We start from the raw sequence: 11,614 nt of genomic DNA on the forward strand, positions 1-11,614 counted from the left end.
CCAGTGGCCAACTCCGACGGGCAACCGATCCATGTATCCTACTAACAGAATCATTACTCTCATCATGTTTACAGAGTTCTGTTCTGACTCTTGACCCACCCGTCCATTCCTGCTTCACCATCTGGTTCTCGGTGAGGGTCATCTGCAGCACATTGACATGCTGAGGTAGTTGGATTTGTTTCTGTTGAATGCCGATTAGTGCCATGAGGGGCTTTGGTTCTCTGGATGGCATTTAAATCTTATTCATGTCGATTGAGATCAGTGTCACGGAAGGAAGCTCAATCCAGCCCCTGCTTAAGTAATGAGATTCTTATAAATGCATACATTACTGCCAGCTGTCACTGCGGCCTCTCTGCATTATGATCATTTATGCATGTCATATCTAATTTTAAAGTACCTTTTTTTACATCCATTGATTTAAACCAGCTTGCCTTAGTTTGTCCTTTGGGCTTCTTGACAACAATGTCATATTAATTACTTCTCTCTTGAAAAAAAAGAAAAAGTAATGTCAGTTGGAGGAGGCAGCTGGAGGGTCATAGAGACTTTATGCTGCTTATAGATGCTGTCGTATCATGAGTGGAGCAGTGAGGCGTTACTGGCTGAAAGCCACCACTTTGACCTTAAAAGATTGGGGGTCTTGGATAAGGATGTGCTGATGAGGACAAATGAGTTGCTATTTATTTAAACATAAATGAACTATGGCTGTCAAACTCAACGTGATAATAACGCAAATTTGTTTCAATATCACGGAATTCTTTAACGCATTAATGAAACTTGAGATTTTTAGGTTGTAGCAGGTTCAGTTCTAAAGCTAGAATTAAGAAAAAACAAAATAATCCATTGGTAACAACCGTGTCATGCTAGCTAACCTACTACTACACTATTGGGAAGGAGGCTAAATAACGCTCCAAACTTTCACTCAATTTTGGCGAGGAAAAACTGGCATGGCCATCAATGGGTTCTATGGGTACCCACGAGTCTCCCCTTTACAGACATGCCCACTTTATGATCATCACATGCAGTTTGGGGCAAGTCATAGTCAAGTCAGAACACTGACACACTGACAGCTGTTGTTGCCTGTTAGCCTGCAGTTTACCATGTTATGATTGGAGCATATTGTTTTATGCTAAATGCAGTACCTGTGAGGGTTTCTGGACAATATCTGTCATTGTTTTGTGTTGTTAATTAATTTCCAATAATAAATATATACATACATTTGCATGAAGCAGCATATTTGCCCAGTCCCATGTTGATAAGAGTATTAAATACTTGACAAATCTCCCTTTAAGGTACATTTTGATAAGATAAAAAATGTGCGATTAACTTTTAATTAATCGCGATCAAATACTTTTATCGATTCACAGCCTAATATTTACATATGTGTATAATACGTGTTTCATTCTACTATGTATCATATTCAAAGACGTTTTTTTGTCAACATTCAGGAGACTTTCCTTTGGTAAATTTGTTCAAATACCTTAAACGTCTATGCGTGTAGTGACCGACCAAGAAATGGAAGTTTTGCATTTTTTTAATGGTCGTCCTTCCCTCTCATGGGAAGCCTTCTGAATAATGTCTGTTGCTGGTGACTGTGGCACAGCTGGATCAGCTGTTAGTTGGCTTCAACAGCTCTGTTGTTGCCCTGGAGTTTGTATTTCACATATAATGTGCAACTGTCCAAAATATGAATAAGGTTGCATGGTTATATAGCACTATACTAAGTTAGAGGCTGGGCATTGATTTTACAGCTAAACAGCACGGTAAAAAATGTTTCTGAAAACATTTAAGGAGAGAAATAGGCATTACAGTAACAGAATATTGATTCATATTTGATCAGCGTTGCCTAGTTTGACCGTTTGATCGGAGTTTGTGAGTGATTGACAGCTGCTCAGAGACGGCAAGGCTCCAGCTCGGTTCTGATTGGTTGTTTTTTCTGGTTTGTGAAATCTTGCAGCTGCCATTAGGAGCACCGGAGGACACAGAGGAACATGATTTTTTTCAGATTACCTGTCTCATGTACTACTGTCTGGATATAGTGATTGTTAATCTTGGAGCATTTTGTCAATAGGAGCCGGTTACTTTTGCTATGCAAAAGGATGGTCATCCCGTGACGAAGTCAGTGTTGGTTTCTATAAGCATGAGCATCATTGTTCTCTGTCCTTAACCACATAGTTTTAGTTGCCCAACCCAAAGCTTAAAGGTACCATTTGTAACTTCTTACACTCTTATAAAGCATTGCAGGTCGGTGTACCATGCGCGCTCGCGTGTGGCTACGCTGTTCCAAAACAATCAACACGGAAGCACCAAAACCGCAAAATTATATCTAGTGAAGCCCGTCTTGCAAAACAGTGTTACCTCTTCCTGCTCCCGCCCCGCCCCGACCGTGGTCAGAAGACACAGAGGAGACCGTAGCTTTGGTCTCCAGGGCCGGAGTCTCTGCTGTACTCTGCTCTTCTGCTCCTCTGCCAGCTTGTCTTCACTCACACACCGCGCGTGTTATCACTCGCTCTTTTGCTCCACCTCATGTGCATGCACGCACACTCCACACTGCAGAAGAGTTAGTAGCTCTGAGAATATCTAGTGAATGTACAGTGGACGTTTGTGCAGAAATAACTGCTGCAGCTCCTTCAGACCAACAGAGGTATCCTGAAGTGACACGGCTCCGCAGCGAGTAACGTTATTGTCTCCGACCAAAACTCCGGTGTCTCCCCTGTTCCTTCTGACCGCGGTCGGGAGGCTGAAGAAGGAAAACACAGTATCAGCATCGATTCATGGAGAGACCTTCGTCTGGTCAGCTAACATTACTGCCAAGCAGCTGAATTATAGAGTGATATGTCTATGTAGTGCGAGCACGAGCAACAAGACGCTGATTTTTCGTTGACTTAAAGGTCCCATTTCGTGCTAATTTTTAGGTTTATACTTGTATTTTGTGTTTCTACTAGAACATGTTTACATGCTGTAATGTTAAAAAAAACCCTTTATTTTCCTCATACTGTCTGTCTGAATATACCTGTATTCATGTTCTGTCTGAAACGCTCAGTTTTAGTGCATTTCAACGTAATTGCATTGCTAGGCAACAGTTTGGGTCCATGTTTACTTCCTGTCAGCTGATGTCATTCAAATACACTGCAACAGGAAATAAACTGGGACACATTTAGAATGTTTACGTTTAAAACTTGTGACATCACAAATGCAAAGAAATCCTAACGGCTTGTTTCAAACACAATTTCTGAATACGAGCTGTGTGTATTTCTCCATATTGAGCGTTTTGATAGTTTAATATTATTTATATATCACTTAAACCTGCTTTATAATATAACAGACATGAAAATCTCACTTTTTACAATATGGCACCTTAAATGGCCACAGGTGTCGCTGTTAACAGGCAATTTCCTGATTCTTACATAGAGTGCCTTTAAACATAGTAACTGCCATATGGGTAGCACTTACTTTCCTGCCAATAGGGGCATAGGATCAGAAAACGCTCATGTGAGTTGTTTAGGAAGGCACTGAATAATAATGTTATTCTGTAATCTACTGTATCGTCTTGTTTCATAGAATATCAAAGATTCAGCTTTCTCTCTGAAAGACACAGCATACTTTCAAAAACACCCTGATTCCACTGTTATGGGCTTGAGGTGAAATAGTTTTGCAGTGAAAGGCATGCATAACACTCTCCTCTCTCTGTATCTGACACACCTGAGTGGATATCTCCCTAATCACGGCATGTCATGGAAAGTGCAAACTGTATAGCGAGCCAAATCAAAAGCACACGAGCGACTTTTACTTCCTCAAACTTTAAATTGAGCGTGAAAAAGCCCAGCTCGCCGGAGCAGATAGCATCGAGGCTGAGCAGTTTTCACTGGCCGTGTCTCATTTAATGCTGCTCTCGTCTCCCATATTTGTTTCAGCCCTTGTTAAAGTAGCCATCTGTGAAGACAGGGATCCTTGTAAAAGCGCACAGCAATATCTGACGATGTGGCCGTCCAGAGCGAGACACACACGTTTCATTTATCTTTCCCTGGTTTTACGTGACATATAGTCACATCAGTTGTTTAACCCATAGCGAGGACAACTGCGTCATAAGATACTGGCTCACTATTGTTGGAGGTTTGAGCTGTAGTTCAAAACCAAATCTTTTCTGCATAAGCATTAAACATTATTAGAGAGAGCTCTTTGCATCGGGGTCTGTTTAGTAGTGTAAAAACTGGGTCTGGGTCTCATTCATTTTGGTACAAACTAGACAGTTTCATCAGCTGTCTAAGAGCAGAATGGCTGCAATCACTGATGTAAGAGTAGTAAACTTTGAGTACACAACTAGTTTACATCCAAGTTGTATTTTATGCTGCAACTATAATATGGACAATACTACAAGTGAACTTATAGGTATACTGTTAGTTTACTATACTTGTCGCCCATTTTTTTTTGTTTATGAAGGTACACTTTAAAGTATACTCTCAGTAAACTACTAGTTTAATAGTTTTTACTGCAAGTACACTTGTAAGTTTCCTTAAGTGAACTAGTACTTAGCCAAATCTACTTGTACTTTTCTGTATACTTTTCAGTATAAGCCAAGTATACTTGGGCTTTTCTGTAACCTTGCCAAATACACTTACCGGTACACGTTTCTGTATATACTGTCGGTATAAGCCAAGCATACTTACGAATAATTTTGTTTAGTTTATCTCTGATATGTAAATAAAAAGTAATCTGAAAGCGTACTCTCTTATTTTAAGTTTAAAAGCAGTATTCTAATAGCACACTTGAATAAACTTATTTTCTGTAAGGGGTGGAGAGCTGGAGAGGGGAGAGGAGGACTCTCTGTCCCTGTTGAAGCCATCTTAATAAAAATAATAATAATAATAATAATGAATTTAATTTATATAGCACATTTTAGAATACAGCGAAATCTCAAGGTAGTGTACTGTTTAGCTGTAAAATGAGAAAGTTTGTGACCCGGCAGCCATGTTGAGATCAGTTGAGGAAATACCAAGAAATGCCCATCAGCCGGAGCAAACTTTCTCATTTCACAGCTAAACAGTACACTACAAGATGTTTCTGACAACATTTGAGAAGAGAAATAGACATTACAGTAACAGAATATTAATTATATTATTATTTGATTGAAGTCGCGAGTGATTGACAGCTGCCTCCGTTGAATGAACAGCCAATAGGAACGCTCTCTCTCTCTGAAATGACCTGTGATTGGTCAAAGTCTCCCGTCACGGGTTAGATTTTTTAAAGCCTGAAAACAGAGCCATGAGGAGGAGCAGAAGTCTAGTTTTCTCTCAGAACACTTGAATTACAATATGCTGAAAGGTTATTATGGAATCTGTGCCCAATGATGCCAAAAATATACTGCCTCCTGAAGCTTAAACTTCCTTCAGCTAAATTCAGACAAACCAGGGTTCTTCAGAAAGAGACTTTTAATTGAATTACACAGATATTGATGTATCAGTTTAAAAAAATTGTCTGCATTATTATGCAATCCCAAATGGAAACCAAACCCAAAGCTAGACAAAATGTGCCATAACCCCCTGTGAACACAGCCTGCACAAACATAAGAGAGGAAGTCATATTGTGTATTGAGTTTGCAGATTGCTCTGCACAGAGGACAGGCTGGGTGTTATGGTCATTGTGATTTCTTTGTAGAGACTTTTCCCTCTCATGTGCAGTCCAGCTTTACAGGAAAAGAGGGTGGAAGTTTTCTATCGGAGGCCTCTGGAGACAGCAGAAAGCACAGGCCCCGGGGCCTATCTGTTAGTTCTACACAGAGGGAGGTAGCTGTGGAGAGCAGGAGAGGGGAGAGGACGTCCCTCTGTCCCGCTGGGAGCCGGCAGGCAGCAGAGGAAGGAAACCAACAATTGGTTTAATAGTAGGTGCTTTCGCTGCTTGGCACAAAGTGACTGGCAGCCTCTCAGGAGACTGAAGTGGGTATTCAGGGAGTTTTCAGGGTCAGTATTTAAAGAGCAAAAGGGGCACTTCACCAATTTCACGTGAAGCTCAGTCAGCTTGTAAAAACAGGTGTCTTTTTGTGGTTCTGGAGGAGCTTTATCAAGTCTGAGAAAATAACCCTGATGATGTCATCAGATTAATGATGTAATCAGGGTTCTCTCAGTTTGGGCACCGAGACTAAAAGTGTATCTGCCTGTGATAGAAACTTGGGAGTTTAAAAAATGTGGGTGTTTTGTATGGAAGACAGAACCTGCCAAAATACAAAATAGATGAAAAAATACATAAATTACGTGATAAATAACTAAATGTCATTAAAGGTAGCAAATATAATATTAAAAATACATGTAGCCATTAATCAATTGATGAAATGTGACGTAAATTGATATTTCTGTTTTAATTTGCTTATTTATTTATTTATTTATCTTTGTATTAATTCCCGTATTTATTTACTCTTCTGTTTAATTTTCCCTTTTTATTTATTTATGTTTTTTACTTTTTTATTTATTTTTGCATTATTTTTGCCTTAATTACATTTAATTGTAAATGTATGCATTTATTAATTTATTTTTGCATTTTATTTCTGCATTTTATTTCTGTATTCTTTTCTATATACATTTATTTATAAATGTCTTCATGCATTTCTAAAAATAAATCAATACATACATACAAAAGGTCTGCAAAGTTACAAAAGCCCAAAGTCCTCTCCCCCACAGAAACACTGCTCCTGAACAGCCTCCTGAAACGCCTCGCTTGAAGTCCTGCCTTTTCTTCCGTAACATGGTGATGTCACCAAGTAACACATTTGCCTACCGACTAGTTTAGCACGCCCTCAAACAAAGCTAGCTAGAGTGGAGCTGGAGTTGAGTCCGAAGAGTTGGGTTTGGTTGACCAATCACAACAGTGGGCTAGCCGACCAAATAGGTGATATAATGCTGTAGGTATAATAGGTCCTCTTTAAGCTACCACATTTCGAAAATGTCTTCGACAAGTGCTTAATCTAGAACGACAAGCCCTTCTTTTTAATTGGAGTCAGTGTTTCGACCCAGTTGCTGTTATGCCCCGAGCAGAATGTGGGCACTTATCTGAAGTACTGTACGTAAACACATGCCAATAAACTAATTAATGAACAGACTCCAGACGTAACGTGTCTAAACCCAACTGAATTTGACAACTTTTGATTCTATGGCAAACTTAAAACCAATTAAAAAAGTGCATAATTAGGACATGTTGCAGTATTGCAACCAAAATGTTTTCTCTTTTTTTTTTGGGGAGAAAAATCCTGTTTGGCAGTGCTTGTAAAATTGAAGTCATGTTGTTTTAATGAGCTCTGCTGCCTTTGCATACCCATGAGCTCCCTAATTGGCCGGATGACCTGAAATACACACCTGCAGGGCACGAGGGGTCGCAGCAGAAAGAGAGAGAAGCCGGCTGGATTTCCACCTGAGCCGGACACGTCAGCGCTGGCAGGTCAGCGACTACGACCTCTGCGGTGACCTCTCCAATAAATGCGGAGATAATAAATGAACGTGACAACGAGTAGAGGAGCGCTGGTAGGAATTAACTCTGAAGGTTAGACTGGACGTCTGAGCGGCATCTTTACAAATTAGCCAGAGGTGTCCGGCCCTGTGGGACAGAAAGCATTGTGTTTCTGCAGCTTGTTCTCTAGAAAGGCTCTCACCTTTATCAACAACAATGTGGCATTATGAAGATTCAGTGGCAGTATAATGGGGACATTTATAACAACCAGGCTACAATACCAGACAACCATTGTGGTGTGCAAAGAGCTATGTGCACTTGATAATGTGGTGACTAATAATGAAGACTAGTTTAGAGCTTGCAGCGGCATTATGACCTTAGCTGGTCTGATGCTGGTTAAAGGAGGTATCACTATAGATCAGACAAGATAAGCATGTGGTCAAAATATCTTCTAAGCTGTAATAGAACAGGTGACAACAGGCAGGCAGACAGAAACAGGACAGCAGGGCTAGAACTCAACAGCAACACAGGCCAGATTGATGTTTCACCAAAGCGATTTGCGAGCACTGCTTACATGCAGGTCGCAAATGGTGCCAGCATCCTGTTTCATAAAATGACTGTTGCGGATACATTTGTGGGTCTCAAGCCCAAGCCACACAGGAAACGGCGGCGGCAGCAGCGTGGCGGCGGCAGCAGCAAGCGCGATGCGGCAGCAGGCACGTGGTTAATGCTCTGGCACACTAAGCCGACAGTTGGCTGTTAAACAGTTTGGGGCCGTTGGTGAGCGTCCGTCGGCCTAGTTTTTGCGGTGTGTTTAGTCCGCCCGTATTGTGTTTTTTCGGCCGATTCAGCATGATGAATCAGAGAAATCACTCTGATTGGCTGTTCAGCTTAACAAAATTAGTGCATGAGAAGAGAAACAGAAGTGAGGAAAGCAAGCCAACGAGTAAAGTTAAGAGGAAAATCACAAAAGCTCTTCTCATGTTTCATATTCATCTCATCTGATTGTTCCAGATATTTTCACAGCGACATGAACATCTGGAATGAAGCTAACTAGTGAGAGAGAGTCGTATGAAAATGGTCGGCAGACGCCGCTTTGTTTCATGTACGTATCATAACAACGGCTTGTATATCCGCCGTCCTCGGTCTGCCGGTTTCCCTTTTTGAATGACGAATACAGACTACCGCCGCCTGCTGGTGTGGAGAGTTATTTCCTCTCACGCAGGCGCAGAACGTACATGGTAGTTGGCCGTTTGCGGTGTGTTCAAGTGCAACTTTTTGGCCGAGACAACGGCGACGTGAGGTGACGCAACTGGTGGCCTTTGTCGCCGCTGGTTCTTTGATGCCGGGTTGGTCTGTTTAGGGTAAGTGTTGGGGTTAGGCATTAAGTGGTGATGGTTAAATTAGGGTTAGGTAATGCATTATGTCAATGAGGGTCCTCACAAAGATAGAAGTATAGGAATCTGTGTGTGTGTGTGTGTGAGAAAGAGAGGGAGGTACACCCTGGACTAGAATACAATGAAATTCAAATTTCACATTTTTGCTCTCCCATTCGCAGCATCAGAAGCGTGTGGAATGAAAGCCTGTTGGTCACCACACGCTGGGCGGCTCACAGGAGCACTATTGATCTTCGGCTTTGAAGCATTGTACGCCACATGGGGCAGACAGGAGAGCGCGGGAAGTGGAGCGATCACTCCTCCACCTCCTCCTTCAGGTCCAAAGTCTTCCATTATTTCAATCAGGCCAGCCTTCAAAGAGTGTCCCTCTCCCTGCTCCCCAGAGCACTGCCCTGCATAGGTGAGGCAGACAAGTGAAGTGGTAAATGTGTTCATTTGTAGGCGGCACTCATTTTATCGACTTTTTCAAGGCCGGCTGATAGATGTTGCACGGGGGCTAGCTCAACGGGGAGAGTCACTTAACCAAAGGGCATCTGTCAACTATAAAAACGGGTTCACGCATTCCCAGCCACAGCTGATGAATCTTTTAATAAGAAACGTCTTATTAAGGAATAAGTCTCACATGTGGCCTCTCACTCATTAAGTGGGTGTGGGATAAACTTTTCAGCAACTTGGACAATGTTTGGCCTACCTAGGAAGAACATTCTTAGGCTGTGTATACAAATATACAGATATTTTAAAAAGAAGGATATTTTCCTCTAAGTTTTGGCCTCTCGTCCACATGCAATCAGAGGTTTGGGTCACAAAAACGGATATTTTTGTAAACGCCTTCCAAGGTGCAGATTTGATTGATTGATTGATTGATTTGATTGGAAACGGAGCGTTTGGGAAACGATTACATCCTCATATTTCGTGCCCATTCTTGCTTCATGTAATGAGCATTCACCAGAAACTAAATAACAAAGATGGCCGACTACCGGCTTTTTTACGTTTTGTTAGCGCTGCTCGGACTAAACATGTTCCAGTCACAGGAGGCCAAAGCAGAGACACATTAAACACATGGAGGGCGAATGGTGACTGAATGAAGGCGAGGTTTGAGGTTTGTTTATTTAATTTCAATTTATTTTTATATAGCGTCAAATCACAACAGAAGTTATCTCGAGGCTTTATATAGAGCAGGTCTAGACCGTACCCTATAGTTTAGAGACCCAACAAGAGATCCCACCAAGAGCACTGCAATGATATGCGCTACCGGTGAGAGAGAGAGAGAGAGAGAGAGAGAGAGAAAGAGAGATGCACAGCAACCACAATAATAGCACGGCAGCTGTAAGAACTAATACAAATAAGACTAATAATAAAAATCAATAATCTGTAAATCTGCCTCCCGGACTGGAACTGGGAGCTGGTTCCACAGAAGAGGAGCTTGATAGCTGAAGGCTCTGGCTCCCATTCTACTGTTGGAGACTCTAGGAACCTCAAGTAACCCTGCTGCATTCTGGGAGTGCAGTGCTCTAGTGGGGTAATAGGGTACTATGAGCTCTTTAAGATATCATCTATTTTTCTAGTTCTAGTAGTAAGGTAGACAACGAGCTACAACCGCATTTTAAACAAAATGAGCCGTCCTCTGAGCTGGACACATTACATTGGTCTCTATGTGAGACGACTGGTCAGGGACCGTCTACAAAGTGCAACGCCGAAAAGAGATGCTATAAAAATATTCCATAACTTCAGTATTATACAGTGTAGTACCACCAAAATGACTTCACAAATCAATGATCTTCTCATAGTTGTAATACAACACTTAGTTTGGAAAAATATGCTTTTGAATAATTTTGGTGAATTTATAATGGAAAAAATATTCAATAACTTCACTTTTATAAATTGTAGTGCCACCAAAATGTCTTAATTAGTTTAATAAGTATAACTGTGTGAAGTGATTTTGGTGGTACTACACTGCATAATTCTGAAGTTATTGAATATTTTTATACCATCTGTTTTCGGCGTTGCACTTTGTAGGCGGTCCCTGGCCACGTGTCTCTCAGCCGGCTGCGCATAGAGACCAATGTTATGTGTCCAGCTCGGAGGACTAAAGGCTTGTTGTTATTAAAATGAGGTTGTAGCTCGTTCTCTACCTTACTACGGTTAGAAGGAGCCCTCGTTTGTGTTTTAACAATGTTTCACTTATGAGTTATTGATCCAGGAAGTTTGAATCTGTCAATATCTTTCCAACTTTACCGAAGTACATCATCTAGGGGGGCTCCGTACATCAGGAATGCGTGGACTGTCAGGAATGATTGGAGGAAGTGCTCTATGAAGTCACTTGTTCCTCAAGTTTTCTAATAGTGGTTTAAGGGGGCTCCGTAAAAAAGTGAAAATATAGTGGGACATATTTTAAAACTACATAACTTTATGTATGTTCAACCCATCACATTTAAATATTTTAATAACCAGTGAGGGTTTCAGAATTAATCTGAGCCGTAGATTCCACTGTGGAGTCCACGGTGAGACAATAGTCTGTCGACACATTATGAAATAATAACGAAAGACAGGCTTCTTTCTTATCGTCGCTCCTTTTCATAGTGAATAATGAAGTTCTTTCTCTGAATTATTATTCAAGCAAAATTATTCATTTGCTTTCTAGCACAAGAGGTTTGACATATGGGAGGCTGTGAATTGGAGCACGAAAGCGGAGGCCTCGCTGGCTGTCATACCCAACAGATGTAGTCATAATGTAATCTCAGGCAAGCAGCAGCAGAAATGGACCTGTCACAGCTCTGATGAGCTAA

This window comes from Sebastes umbrosus, chromosome 16 (assembly GCF_015220745.1).
Source record: "Sebastes umbrosus isolate fSebUmb1 chromosome 16, fSebUmb1.pri, whole genome shotgun sequence".
Taxonomy (NCBI): domain Eukaryota; kingdom Metazoa; phylum Chordata; class Actinopteri; order Perciformes; family Sebastidae; genus Sebastes; species Sebastes umbrosus.